Source organism: Pseudomyrmex gracilis, unplaced genomic scaffold (genome assembly GCF_002006095.1).
Source record: "Pseudomyrmex gracilis isolate BER0280 unplaced genomic scaffold, ASM200609v1 scaffold_86, whole genome shotgun sequence".
In the NCBI taxonomy this organism is placed as follows: domain Eukaryota; kingdom Metazoa; phylum Arthropoda; class Insecta; order Hymenoptera; family Formicidae; genus Pseudomyrmex; species Pseudomyrmex gracilis.
In genome coordinates, this window is record NW_018020670.1 from 228,657 (window position 1) to 242,392 (window position 13,736).

Here is a 13,736-nt window from a genome sequence, read left to right on the forward strand (position 1 = left end):
AGAGAAAGAGAGAGAGAGAGACAGACAGACAGTTACAATCCGTGCGGAAGCAATGCGCGAGCTTTAATAAGTACGAATTGGTCAGAAAACCAATTAACGAGTTACTGGATCTTTATCCTCTCGCAGCGAGAGATTCACTGTCTTTTATCCGTTCCCCCGTCTGCCACAGAATGAAGGCGTTACGTACGTTTGCCGCTAATTAAAAGTGAAAGCTATTAACTGTCACGCAACTCTCTCTCTTTGTTTTTTTATACGGCTTAAATTTACGCGAATCCCGCCTTTTACGATTCATTGTCAGCGATTAACGAATTGAAGTTCTCAAATTCTAAATATCGAACGGCGATATATATTCAATTTTATTTCCTTCACGTTTTTGTTTGCACACTTCTCTCGGAATTTTTTTAACTATTAAATCGACGTGTACAAAATACGGCTGAAGTAGTTTCAAATAAGAAATTGACGAGGAAGTTGAGCGGTAACGTGGTGAACGTTGTGTTGAATTCCTCTCAATTGATCTCGTAAATTGCGTAAACACCAGTTTCGACCTATGGTTTCGGTCCATCTCAGCGCGTTTGTTATATTAATTAAGAAAGTATCGCGCGCGGGCGCGAAGTTTTATTTCATGAGAAGAGAGAGAGAAAGAAAAGTGTTCAACTGCTATCGTCGACGAGAAATAGTGCAAATCGTAAATAACGGTCTTTAGAGCGAACTTCGTCTATCGTCGAGATCTCGGAACGAAACCGTTCGCACACAATCTGTGAGATCAATTAAGAAAAATTTACCGCAACTCTAACCGTGTTGTTATTAGTTTTCCACGAGTTGTTCTTCTTTTTTAATTTGTTATTTGAATTTTATTATTAAATTATATTATTAAAAACTCTTTCTCCCGTGTGTGAGTTTTCGCACATGCGAGAAGAAAGACAAATTCCTTTAAAGAGTATCTTTTTCTTTTTGTACGAAAAAAAAAAAAATAATATTCTGCATTATCTCGCGGTATATTTACTAATACGAAACCCGAGATTTATACAAGTTCATAAATTTAAAGCAGCGAGCTTGCGCGCGCGGGTTACTCGCGATAACTCGCCCGTGAGTGCGAGAAGGGGTTAAATTACACGTTTCTCATATACCCCGTCTTCTTTTTTGCTTCTTCTCGTTTCTCGCCCACTTATCCTCTCGTCGCTCTTCTCTTCCCGGCGCTTTTCTCCTCCCCTCTCCCCTGTCGTCCCGCGGTTTTCCACGTACGTGGATAAAAGTGGATCGGAAAAAAGCGCTGTCGAGGGCGGATGATCCGCGTAACCTACACTCGCCGCCGTTGATTCTGGACCCTCTTTATCTTAAATCCCCCGCGAAACACGACGAAGAAAGTGATAGCTGCTGCTTCTCTCCACCATTTTCGTCACACAACGCGCTTCTCATGTTCTCTTTCGCACACGATCGTCCTTCCTCGCGTTCGCCGTCTCCCACATCTACCTACCTTCCTACCTACATACCTACCTCCTTACATACCACTTTGTCTTGCGCGGCCGACAGTTACATCGACACCCACTCGTCCTAAGCCTGGCCGGCAATTCTCGTCGTAGAGTGGAGCGCAGATACGAGTACAGGGTTGGTCGTTCAGGACGTGCTCTTCTGGAACGTCAATTCCACTTCTAGGAGTACGAGAATAGAATAACTGGAAGCTTTTCGCGATGACCAAATCTGTTTCTTTCTTTCTTTCTTTCTTTCTTTTTTTCTTTCTTTTTTTTCCTCTCGCAATGCGATCGTTTTCTTTTTTCTCATTAGAAGGAGCGTTAATTGATCTTAACGATTACTTAAAACGAATTTTGCACCATTTAGACAAATATTACTCCTCTTCCTCTTTCTACATAAAAAAATCCATGTGTTCCGCAAAGTGCGCGTTTTGGAGCCGAATGTATCGCATCTATTGTTGCCTCTTTTCCGCGTTGCCGATTGGTTGGTTGGTTGATCGAGTCGAATCGAATCGGTAAGATCGAGAGAGTAAATAATGAAAAGCGATTTTGAGACAGTTCGTTGTATATGTAGAGAAAATTAAAAACGTAACTAAAGTCACCTGACAGGAAAGAGTAGAAAAACAACACGTGAAAATAACGTGACTGTGTAATTTATATTATATATAACATTAAATAATACATATTATACATATAATTTATTATATATTTATATAATATTATATTTTATATTGTATTATATACATACCACAGTAATGTCACTGACCTCGGCCGCGCGGCCTTGGCGGGGTCACTGACCTCGGCCGCGCGGCCTTGGCGGGGTCACTGACCTCGACCGCGCGGCCTTGACGGGGTCACTGACCTCGGCCGCGCGGCCTTGGTGGGGGAGGAGTCACTGACCGCGGGCACGCGACCGCGGCGGGGTCAATGACCTCGGGCGCGCAGCCTTGGCGGGGCACTTACCTCGGTCGCGTGATTACGGTATATATATATATATATGTGTATATGTGTGTGTATGTATGTGTATTATATATAGATATAGAATATTATATATAATATATGTATATGTATAATATTTTCTTTTTCACTCTTTTCTTTGTCACACGACTTTAGTCACGTGTTGTCTTTCCATTCTTCTCTCTTTCTTTTATTTTTTGAGTTTGATTTTTATGTGTTACTTTTGACATCTCTCGTAGGTGTATTACAAAGTTTATAAGATGTATATATTAGCTGTCATCGCGGTGACAGGTTGTGTTCACTGATGCAACACATAAAAATGAAAATAATAATAGCGTGCGCGTAGCGCGCGCTTGTGTTGTGTATGTAAATTGTAATTCATGTTGCTGTGAAATGATTGTAATTTGTTGTTTTTTTTCAAACATTCTCGCGTTACTTTGTGTTAAAAAAAACGTGAGAAATTTGGATTCGGAGATATTTAGTTTAAGTTTTGTAGTATGTTATATAAGAGTTACATAACGAGAAAAAAAATTGGTTAAAAGCTTTGACCATAAATATATACATACGTATATATAGTCACACGCTGGCTTTTAGCTGCAGAATATTAAGACTGAAGTTTTTAGACTCTTTGCCGCGTTACAAAAGGGAAAGAGGGGAGCGGGGAGATTACATCGTAAATTAGCTCTTAAATTCCATGTGAATTTTAACTAAATGATAAGAGCAGCAAGTCGGATAAGAGGCAGCATCCAGAAGGACGGGAATAAAAAGCGTTGTTACGTAAACGAAGTCGCTAAGCTGCTTTCTCTCGCTTGCTATTTTTCGTATCGCGTCGATTGTTGTTAATTTTTCACTATATTCCACCGGATACGCTGATTAAGTAGAAATACGTTTTGATTAACGAACATATCGGGAATAAAATCGAATGTTTGAGATCGTGTCTTTCTTTCTTTCTCGTTCTCTCTCAATCTCCCTCTCTCCATTTCTCTCTCTGCGAGACATCTGATAGCGATGTTTGAAAGACATGGGCTTCCGTCGTCGTTAGAGGAGAAGCGGATCGGGAAATATATGACGTTTGATAAATCCGCTCTCTCCGTGCAAGAGATATCTCATGATAATGAAATTTCTCTCGCACCTCTCGCGTTTTATCGGCATTTTCTGACACCGTGTTCAAAAAATCTTGACAAACCGGACGCGCTAATGAAAAAAAAAAAAAAAAAGGGAAAACGAACGCCAAGAGAAAAAGAGAGCAAGGTAAAACAAACAACGCGCAGGACATTTTTCAATTTCCGCGGGTGAAAGAGATTAGAAAAAGTTATTCTTTCTTTCCTGATATTTGCGACGCGGTTTGTACCTCAGCTCAGTATTTTATCAAGTAATTTAATTACGTAATTTGCTCTACGTTTTTTGATTATCATAAAAAATGAATTATGGCGAAAACGATTGATTATTTTATTTTTTTTTTTTAGTTACATGCGATTTGCGATAAAATTCACACATATGTTAGGAAATAATAAATCTCGAGATTGGCAGAGACTATCGCGCAATTAAATTCATTCGGTGCTCGATGCATCATTCCAGCGTGCAACTGTCAGTGTCAATTTCACAACATTTTCGTGGTAGCAAAAATTACCAAAAAAATTCGTTATTCGACCATCGTACCTGCTCGGCGCTCTACCAGTTTTGCACGACGAGCGTAACGTCGAGTCTACTCGAAATTTTCCGTATTTTCAGTTATACTTGCGGTTGTTATTATCCTTTTACGATGTAACTTCGTTATGATATCGCGCGGTGCACTCAGGACTACTCGTTACGGCAAACCGTCGGTTTCATTATTGTATTTCTCACTCTCTGCGTAGTTATCCCCCCGAAACACAGCTGTCACTCCCAGACGCTCGAGAAATGATGACCGGCGGCTTTCGTTGCGCTCGCGCGCGCACGTCTCGGGAGATAAATTTTATCGCGCGCGCGAATACAGCTCGAGAATCGCTACTTGAAATCCTTAACTGCAAACGATTTATTATGACGGTAGTAATTATTGCAGTCCGGAAGGCTCTCTCCGAACGACGAAGGTAGGATTTCCTTCTTCGTTGTGATATAACGCGCGCAATGTCATCCGTTCTTTTATCCCTTGCTTTAAATCACTCCTAGCGCCTTACGCGAATTGAGCATTTTGCTTTTTCTCTTTGGAAAACTTACTTTGTAATGAACACCGCGCAGAATATTGAAGTGATATCTTGTAATTTTTTTCAGATGTGAGAAAGAAAAAGAGAGAGACATTTGCGGCGCAATTCCGCGTATATTCCTCCCCCCATCTCGTTTTAATCATCGGTTTTGAACATAAGTAGCTCGCGCACACAAACACACACACACGCATATACCATGTATGCGGCGCGTATACGTGGTATAATTATTCATTAAGAGTTGCGACAACTCTCTCTCTCTCTTTCTCTCTGTCTCTCTGTCTCTTTCTCTCGAAATTCATTACAACAATATACCTGTATCATCCTCCCGCGCGCGATATTAACGAATTTGTACATTTTACGCGAACGCGCTCATACCACGCCGTAATATTTTACGCCCGGAGTATCGGATTAACGTAGTATCGGATTAACGTAACGCGAGGAACACCCCGAACGGTGGCTCGCGTCGTCGGTGGCGCGGCATAATCGCGTTTTGCAAAGTTTCTAGCGCGCGCGCGAAAAGGCGTCCTCTCCTCATCGTAACCCGGAATAAGGACGGAGGAGAGGGTATCTATTCTGAGAGAGGGCTTGCGCTGTTTTAAGACCTCACTGCGTTCACCGTCGTAAAGATAAAAGGCGGCGCGGTGGTGTGTCGAGTTTGAAATTCGATTCATTAATCTGGCCGCCGCGAAAACGACCGCGAAATCGATCGAAAGAAGAACGCTGTCGCGCAAATTAGAGCGACCTCCTCGTCCTCGTCGTCGTCGTCGTCGTCGTCGTCCTCCTCTCGAGCAACGCGCGAGCTATAGACGAGAAAAAAGGAACTTCCAACGGCAACTTTATTCCACCTAACTTTGCTCCGCCGTCGGTTTACGACTCCCTGAATACGGCCGGCTAATTAACGGCGCTTCCTTAGCGGGCATACTGGGAGTAGCCAATTTCATTTCCGTTTCCCCTATTTCTATTTTTCCTCTCGGTTAAGCGGTCTCGCTCCCGTAATTCAGGGTTACCACTCGGCGCGAGTGTCTCTTTTCTGTAGAATATCCGAGGTCGACACACACACACATAGACACACACACACAACGTCCGTTTGTGCATCTTCTTCTTCGCTCGAGAAAAAGATTCGCTCTTCTTCATCCTTTTCGCTCGCTCGAGAAACATCACCGTCCGTTTGTTTTCTCGGAAAGAAACCATCCGTCGTTTCGTACGGGATGGTTGCGCCTCGTTGTGTGATTGATGTTTAAATTTGCAAAATACGCGGACTGACTGATGTATCACCGCTGTGACAAATATAACACACGCGGAAGGCTTTCAAGTTTTGTAATTTTCTTATTTGTTTATGTATATAATATATATTTGTCATATTTACATAAAAATATTGTATAAATAAATTATTCCGTGTCGTTTTCCCGCGATAAACTTTGACGTGCGAAGAGAAGAGTCGCTGCAAAAAAAATGAACGCAGAAAAACGAATTAAGGGGGTGTAAAGTTTTGTAACTTTTTTCTTTTTATTCGTTCACGTGACGTTTTCATCAGCAACCTTTTTATGAATCTCTCTGCGATTGCGCGCGCCGCGCCTAAAATATCACAACGCGCGGTCTCTGCGTAGAATTCGTCAACCGAATAGACTGACTGTACTACTCCGTCTCTTGATTTGATTCGATTATATTCGCGACTATGGTTTGGCGGGGGTGATACATACACCCTGTTCGTTAATAAGACAACACAAATACGCTCTATTCACGTACACGCACTAATCACCAGTGTATTGTATACGAGAGAGAATGTATCGGGAGAATTATTCCTCGATACATTTAAAATTCTCTTCTTCTCCGATCAATCAATCTTCCGACATTAATCGCGAACTGGCGCGCAAGTTGTTACAAATGTCAGAAAATCTCAAGTATCGAGAAAACTTCGCGGTAAAGAAAAAAAATGATAATTTCGAAACTTTGTCAATGTTGTCGTGAAAGCCTTTCCCCCGTGTTGGGTTTTGCGGAAGTGCAGCGGTGCAGTTTAACGAGCTGATCGAATCGACATATTCTCGGTCGGTTTTAATTAATCGGAGTTATGTTTCAATTCGAGTTTAGACAGTCACAAATCACGTCGCCGCGCGTGAGAATGAACGCGAAAGAAAAGGCGCGGAAAAGAAGAATCGCGGAGAATCGGAGGAAGTGGTCTGACGGCTCGTGGTATATAATCGCCTTGTGTCCCGTCGTGTGACGGTTTCCGTAAACGGTCTTCCTCGTTAAGGATCGTAAATAACGACGATGGCGACGATAACGAGGCAATTTACGCCCTCGCGTCCCGTTTAAGCAATCGACGTTTTGCGTCGCTGTGAAAATTCGAATTTTTTCGCGAATTTGCACGATTCTCATACGCGTGGCACACTTTTGCGCGCCTTAGCGCGGGCGCCGATAAAGAGACCCTCCTCCTCGCGGATCGATCGACGAGTGAATTACAATAGCGGGACAACGTACGGGTACTTTATCATCCGCGCACAAGACGCAGAACGGTGGAATAGTCAGTTGCAATAAAATCGGTATATAACACTCGGCTTGACAGGTATGTGTATATTATATACCACATATATATATATATATATATATATATATATATGTGTGTGTGTGTGTCTCATTATATGTCAATGAGAAAATAGATGTGAAAATTTTTCCGAAGTTTGAAGAGAATTATGCGAAAACTACTTTTAAGAACAGACGGCGAAAAATAAACATTTAGAAACGGGTCTTATTTATACAAGCAAAGTTTATTCAAGCGAATTAATGGCACATTAGTAAGTTGTTTATGTGTACGTGTTACTCCACTTTATGTGTTTTGGAGTTATATTTGGATCGTTAAATATACGCGGAATATATTCAGATTTTGTTTGTATTTCTTTTAATCTGACTTTTTCAACAAAAATATTCCAACTCTCAAAATCGATTTTGTCAGCTTACGCGCGCGCGCGCGCGCGCGTGTGCATGAATTTGAACGGACCTAATGAATATTATAAACTTGAATAAACTTAGCGTAGACTACATGGTCACAGCGTGCGAGTATTTCACTCGCGCTAATGATTTTCTCCCGCCTCGTTTATACTTCCTTCCGAAGCGAAGCACCCGATTTCTCAGAAAGTATGGAACAGATATGAACAATTTAAGTTTGAAAATGATTGAAAGCTCCGAGAGCCCGGAAAAAGAGTTCCAGGCGTTAACCCATTAGAGAGATTCATGCAATGTTAAATGCAAGAGCGATGTGCTACGAACTTGGGAGGTTTTTTTTTTTTTTTCCCAGCAGCCTAAAAGCGTGATATTTTAATGAAAATCTTTCTTCCTCGTTCTACCGATGCGCTCGTTACTGATTTTAATTAGAAATCTTGCCGAGAGAGAAATAAAATTTTTATTTAACTTATATTGTATATACGCGTCGGAAAAATATTTTTCTCACAAAAAAATAACCGAAAAAACTCAACAACATAATGCATAAATATAAAAAATGTTTATATGTACACATAACGAAGTATTACTTCTTTTTATCTCTTTTATTAAACTAATAGTGTAATAAAAATAATGAAAACCGATCGTGCGCGTGTGTGCATTGTAACTATAGAAATATATACACCAGCAGATTAAAATATATTGCTTCGAAATTAAAACAATCAATCTACAAAAAAAACAGAGTAAAAATCTGTTTTTTTTTTGTTATCTTGTCGCAACAAACGTTAAATTTTGCGCAACGAAAATATCATCGATTGTTTTTTGCGCGTACCAGAAATCCGCCTCTCTCGAAGAGAGTTGACAGATTCATCTGACTATATACGTACTCGGGAAAGCTCAAGGAATTAGCTGGGCGATCGACGATACCACTCCACGGCGGCAACACATAGCCGCGCAAGTCGCCTACTTCGCGAAGCGGAGTCGCGTGGATGACGTCTGTCTCCAGCAGCTTCGGTGGAGGAAGAGAAAGCGAAAGACGGAAAGACAGAAAGCGAGAAATGGTAAGAGAAAGACAGAAACTGACAGAATCCCTCTGCACACACAGAGCAAGCAGTCTCTCTCTCGGTAGCTCTCGTTTGTGCTCTTCTCACTCTCGAAGGAGAACAGAAGCGAAGGACAACGTGTGCGAGGATGTACGTATATACGAGAGTGCGAGATATGGTGTGTGCCGAAGGCGCAGCGGCGGCGGCGGCGGCGGCGGCGGCGACGAGGATGTAGAGCACGAGCCGGCGGCGACAGCCAGAGGAAAGATGCTGCGCGAGGAAGAAGCAGGACGGAAGACTCGACATGGGGGTGGCGGGGCCGGCACAGGGGAAAGAGAAGGAGTGAGAAAACGAGAGGAAGGCCGGAACGACCCGGGGGTTGCCGTGGCGTTATCGACCGGGCCGCTGGTCGGTATCAAACCAGGCGTCGGCGCCGTGGCTGTTCCCGGCTTCCTCGAGTGCCGGACCATCCACCACCATCACCACCAGTACCACCACCACCACCACTACTACCACCACCATCCCTGTCACCACCACTACCAGATCACTACCACCACCAGCATCAGCGAGAGCAGCAGCAGCAGCAGCAGCAGCAGCAGCAGCACCACCAGCACCAGCATTGCCACCTCCGCGGAGGTCGCACGGCTGCTGGCCCCTCGGCACGTTAGTAGAGCCCGGGACAGACAGTCGATCGCGCACGAAGGGTGCGGGTCGTCCTGGGGGTTTGTTGGTCGGCTCGGGTTTGGTCTGTCAGGTTGTCTGAGTGATAGTTCAGTCGGTTGTTTGGCGGAGGTTTCGCACGTAACTCGCGCGGTCCTCGCGGAGGATCGCCGGACCGCCCCGCGACACGCATCGTTTATCCGACGCGCGATTGTAACAGCTGGCTGAAAAAGAAGAAGAACCAACACAATAAGAAATACTCTGCGGGCGGGATACTGACGCAAAGTAAACATCCAGCGTTCGAGCTGGCGCATCACATGGGAACGCTTCGAGACGCCTGGTCTGCCTCATCATCGGATTCAAAATCACCGAGAAAGTTGCCCGAACGTTTGCGTCGCTCTTGAGAGCGGGATATCGCCGGGCTCTTAACGTGTAGTGCGAGACACGTCAATGGATCGAAGCGCTTCGTGTGCGGGGGTGCGTGCGGAGCAAAATTATTCGAACTGGATACGGGAGTTATCTGAGCGGAAATATATTGAATAAACCTCTCTCTCTCTCGACACGGACTACTACTATGTGTGATACGAAGCTGCGACCAGTTAGACAAGTAGTTGGATGTATCATGTTCGATTTATGGTGCGTTTTTCTCAGGTTGTTTTTCCTCTTCTTTTTGTTTTTTTTTTTTTTTGTTTTTTTTTTGGTATCTGAAGAGAACGAGATTTTTATGTACCCGCGGACAAACAACTGCAGGTACACTTCTGTGATATCATTTAATTTGTTGAATTGTAATTTAGTGATTCGTTGAATATTTACGAAGCATATTCGAAACATATGGTGCAGAGAGATATCGGCGATGATAACCAGTAAAAAAAAAAAAACTGGACAAATTCGAGTGTCGTAGTTTTCGATCAATATGAGTTGGTTGCATACGTAAATGCCGCAGCAAAAAAAAAAAAAAAAATACGAGTAAGAGATCGCACCCCAACAATGATTTATCAAAACGACCTTTCAAAAGATCGATAATATTTCAAAGAAACTATAAAGGTCGTCAATCTCTACGTTTTTTTTTTCGAAGTTAAAAATTATTTCTCGTCAAACGTTGACTATTCGTTAAAATAAAAACTGATTTTAACTTTTGTCAAACAGCTTCACTTAAAATATGCGACATACTTTATTCACTTCGATATGTCTGTTTATTCGATCGCATTGACTTTAATCTTTCTCTTTTCATTGAATACCTATCTCGTAAATAATTTATCTGTTCCGAATGCTATCTTGTTACGGAATTGTGAATAAATATTACATACGTGTGCGCACATGCAACGAAAGTCGTTAAAATATATGCTGCGCTTTTAAAAAGTCATACAGATTTGATAGATGCAGAACATAATTCATCATAATAATAGAAAAGTAAATCGCGCAGCATTGAATATTTTACTTGCATCTCTGAACATTTTTCGTTTCGCCGTATTTTGCCGTATAAAAATACGCACAATATATCTCACATCACGCACATATTTTGAAATTTGTGAGATATTAAATTTGCGCGAGATAATTTTTGACGATAAATCCAATAAAGTTTCGATTCGAGATAAGAAGTGGATTTAACAATGCGTATACTTCAGCGAAGACTAACTCTTCAAATTTATTGAATTCTCTCATTCGTTTTTTTTTTTTTTTTTTCAATTGTGACGCACTTTTAAATTTCAGATTGTGCCTCGCGTTAATTAAACTGATTCAACTCGAATCGAGCTGAGAAATAATAGAAACGAATTTAAGAGCAGCTAAATCCCGGTTCGTAATTTTACAAAGTGGATCAATTGTCAATTCTCTTTGACTCGTCTATTTCTTCTAGGATCCATGTTCGTTGATTTGTGAAAAAAAATATGCCAGCCCGCGCAATTTTCACGATAAAAATATATCGGCGTTTTTCGCAAAACTCTCATTATTTTTTCGATCTCTCTCTCTCTCTCTCTCTTTCTTCCTCTCTCTTCCACTTTGATAATTCTCCTCCCCCGTGAATTCTTCTACGTGGATCGGGAAACTTTGAACTTACGCTCTCGTCGGTGAATTATTAATCATCCGATCGTCTCCTGCAATTAGCGTGCAAGTCGTGGAATTTAATTTTGCTCGTCAAGCGACATTCTGGCGTTTATAACTCGGCATCGGCATCTACTATTTTCGGGTTGTCCAGTGACGCGGAATCGAGGTGCGTAATCTGACGATAATATTCATTTCTCTTCCCATCTCGCGAGAACTGTGTCGACGCGCGATGCGCAGCTTTGTGGAAGGTCGTGCGTCGGAAAACGCGAAAAGATAAAAGACAACTCTCGAAATACAACTTGGAAATACCCAGCCTGTACTGTAATAGGCGCGTTTTTTTGTTTTTTTTTTTGAGAAAATTGCGCAGCATCGACGTGAAACGCGCGTGGGAAGCATTTGCATACGCGAAAAAAAAGTCGTGTAAAATGAATTTCCGTAATGTAAAAAACGTGCAAGCAGATGTCGCGTCAAAAAAAGCTTCGAATTGATTAAGTTTTTTTCTTCAAATTAAATTTGTAATTTAAATACGATATGTGTGCATAATTAGTGAGATAATTTAACTAAACTCGCAAATAGTTATTTACATGTCCTTTACTTGTCATTTAATATGTCAATTTTTTTTTTTTAATTCTGAACTACTTGTGTCGTAAATAAGACCGAATGGCATTTGTAAGTGACATTTATACCATTGGATCAGGGTTTTTTTACTGAGACTTTTATTGATTGATAAAGTGATTGAATCACATCTTCACAGGACGAGAGAAAACAGAGAAAGAGAGAGAGAGAGAGAGAGAGATGTTAGAAAAAATTAATAAATTTCAAGTTTTGTCTCAGTCAGACTTTAACATTATCATATCAAAGCTACACCGGATCTTGTCAAGTAGTCAAGTGTCTGTGGAAACTGATGCGCTTCCTGCGCGATGTATATTCCGACACTTTTACCGGGGGAAAAGTTTAAGGAAGTGAAAATAGCGGGCGCGAAGAAGTGTCACTTTGCAGATTTGCAGCTTAAATATTGCACATCCGTCGAAACAATTGTTTCGTCGCACAAATAGAATGCTGCAAAAAAAAAAAAAAAATAGTCGACTGCTTTGTTGCTACAAAAAAGTTACCACAAGAATTAAAGAGAAAGAAAGAGAATGAGTATAAATGAGAGAGATATATGTATATATATATATATATATAGTAAGAGAGCGAGAGCGTAACTAAAATTCTGTGGTAATTTAAACACAGGCTGTTTCCCCCCAGGGTTGAAACGTTGTCGAATCAGTGGTACCAAATGCACCAAGGGCTAAAGAGAGTGAAGAGAGAGAGAGAGAGAGAGAGGAGGAGAGAAAGAGAAAGAGAGAGAGAGAGAGGGAGAGAGTATAGTTTACCTCAACTTGGAAATTGGAAATTCTCGCATAACCACGGTTGAACGCTATTGGATTTCGCGTTATTCGAGCAGCTTGAGCAACTCATTCGAATCAAACTACATCGTCATTGCAATTAATTAGGTTTTGTCGAGCGACTAGCGCGACCGTGCGAGTTTTCGTTACAACCTCTAGCGATGTAACTACATTAATTAATAATTTATCGAACGTAAATTTAAAATCCGACCGTCGCTTTTCGGTTTTCCGAAAATTCGGTTCGAGGGCTTGATGCATGTATCTGCATATTAATTACGCAAGCGGAACGGTTTACTCTGTCACAACAGCGAGTCCATTTTTGTCACGCTGATATATAAAATTATATCGCGCTATATCTCTTTCTCTCTGAGTGCGAACAATCAATATGTATTTTATTTATGTTTTTTTTTACTTGACAATAATAGGAAAAATAGATAGTCGCGTTAAAATTGAAATTAATAAACGAGAACGAAAACCAGTAGAACGAAAACAAAGGAGAGATATATGTGACGTTATCGTCAAAGCGAGGGAACATTTTTTCAGGAAATAAGATCACTTATGTCTGTCGAAACATTAATAAACGGTGACAAAAACTATAAAAGATAAAAAAAAACAATCTGAAATTTCCGCCGAAGGGTCGGAGCACGGGTGAGAAAAGGGAACATCGTTGGGGTACACACACTTCACGCACGATTGTCCCTTCGGAAGGTATATCGAGCATACATTTTTCCAGTTCAATGAGCGAACAGCAGCAATCTCCGCGCTATTTGTTCTTCGAGCACGGGCAGAGCATATGTCTCGTTCATAGAGTTTCGTAGAAAATTTTCGATCGCGCACCGTGGAAGTCGAGCCGAGTTCGTAAAATTTATTATCCACGCGCGACTAACGTCGAATTAGTCGTATCTGCTTCAGAAAATTTACTTCCCTTACGGAGAAGCTTCTTCTAACGAGGCGTCCTTTGTTGCAGCGAATTGCGAGACGAGAGTATACTCGGCGAGAATTCAAGCGGAGACACACACGAAGACACGGTTTGAACAATCAAACGATCATCATTGGTTG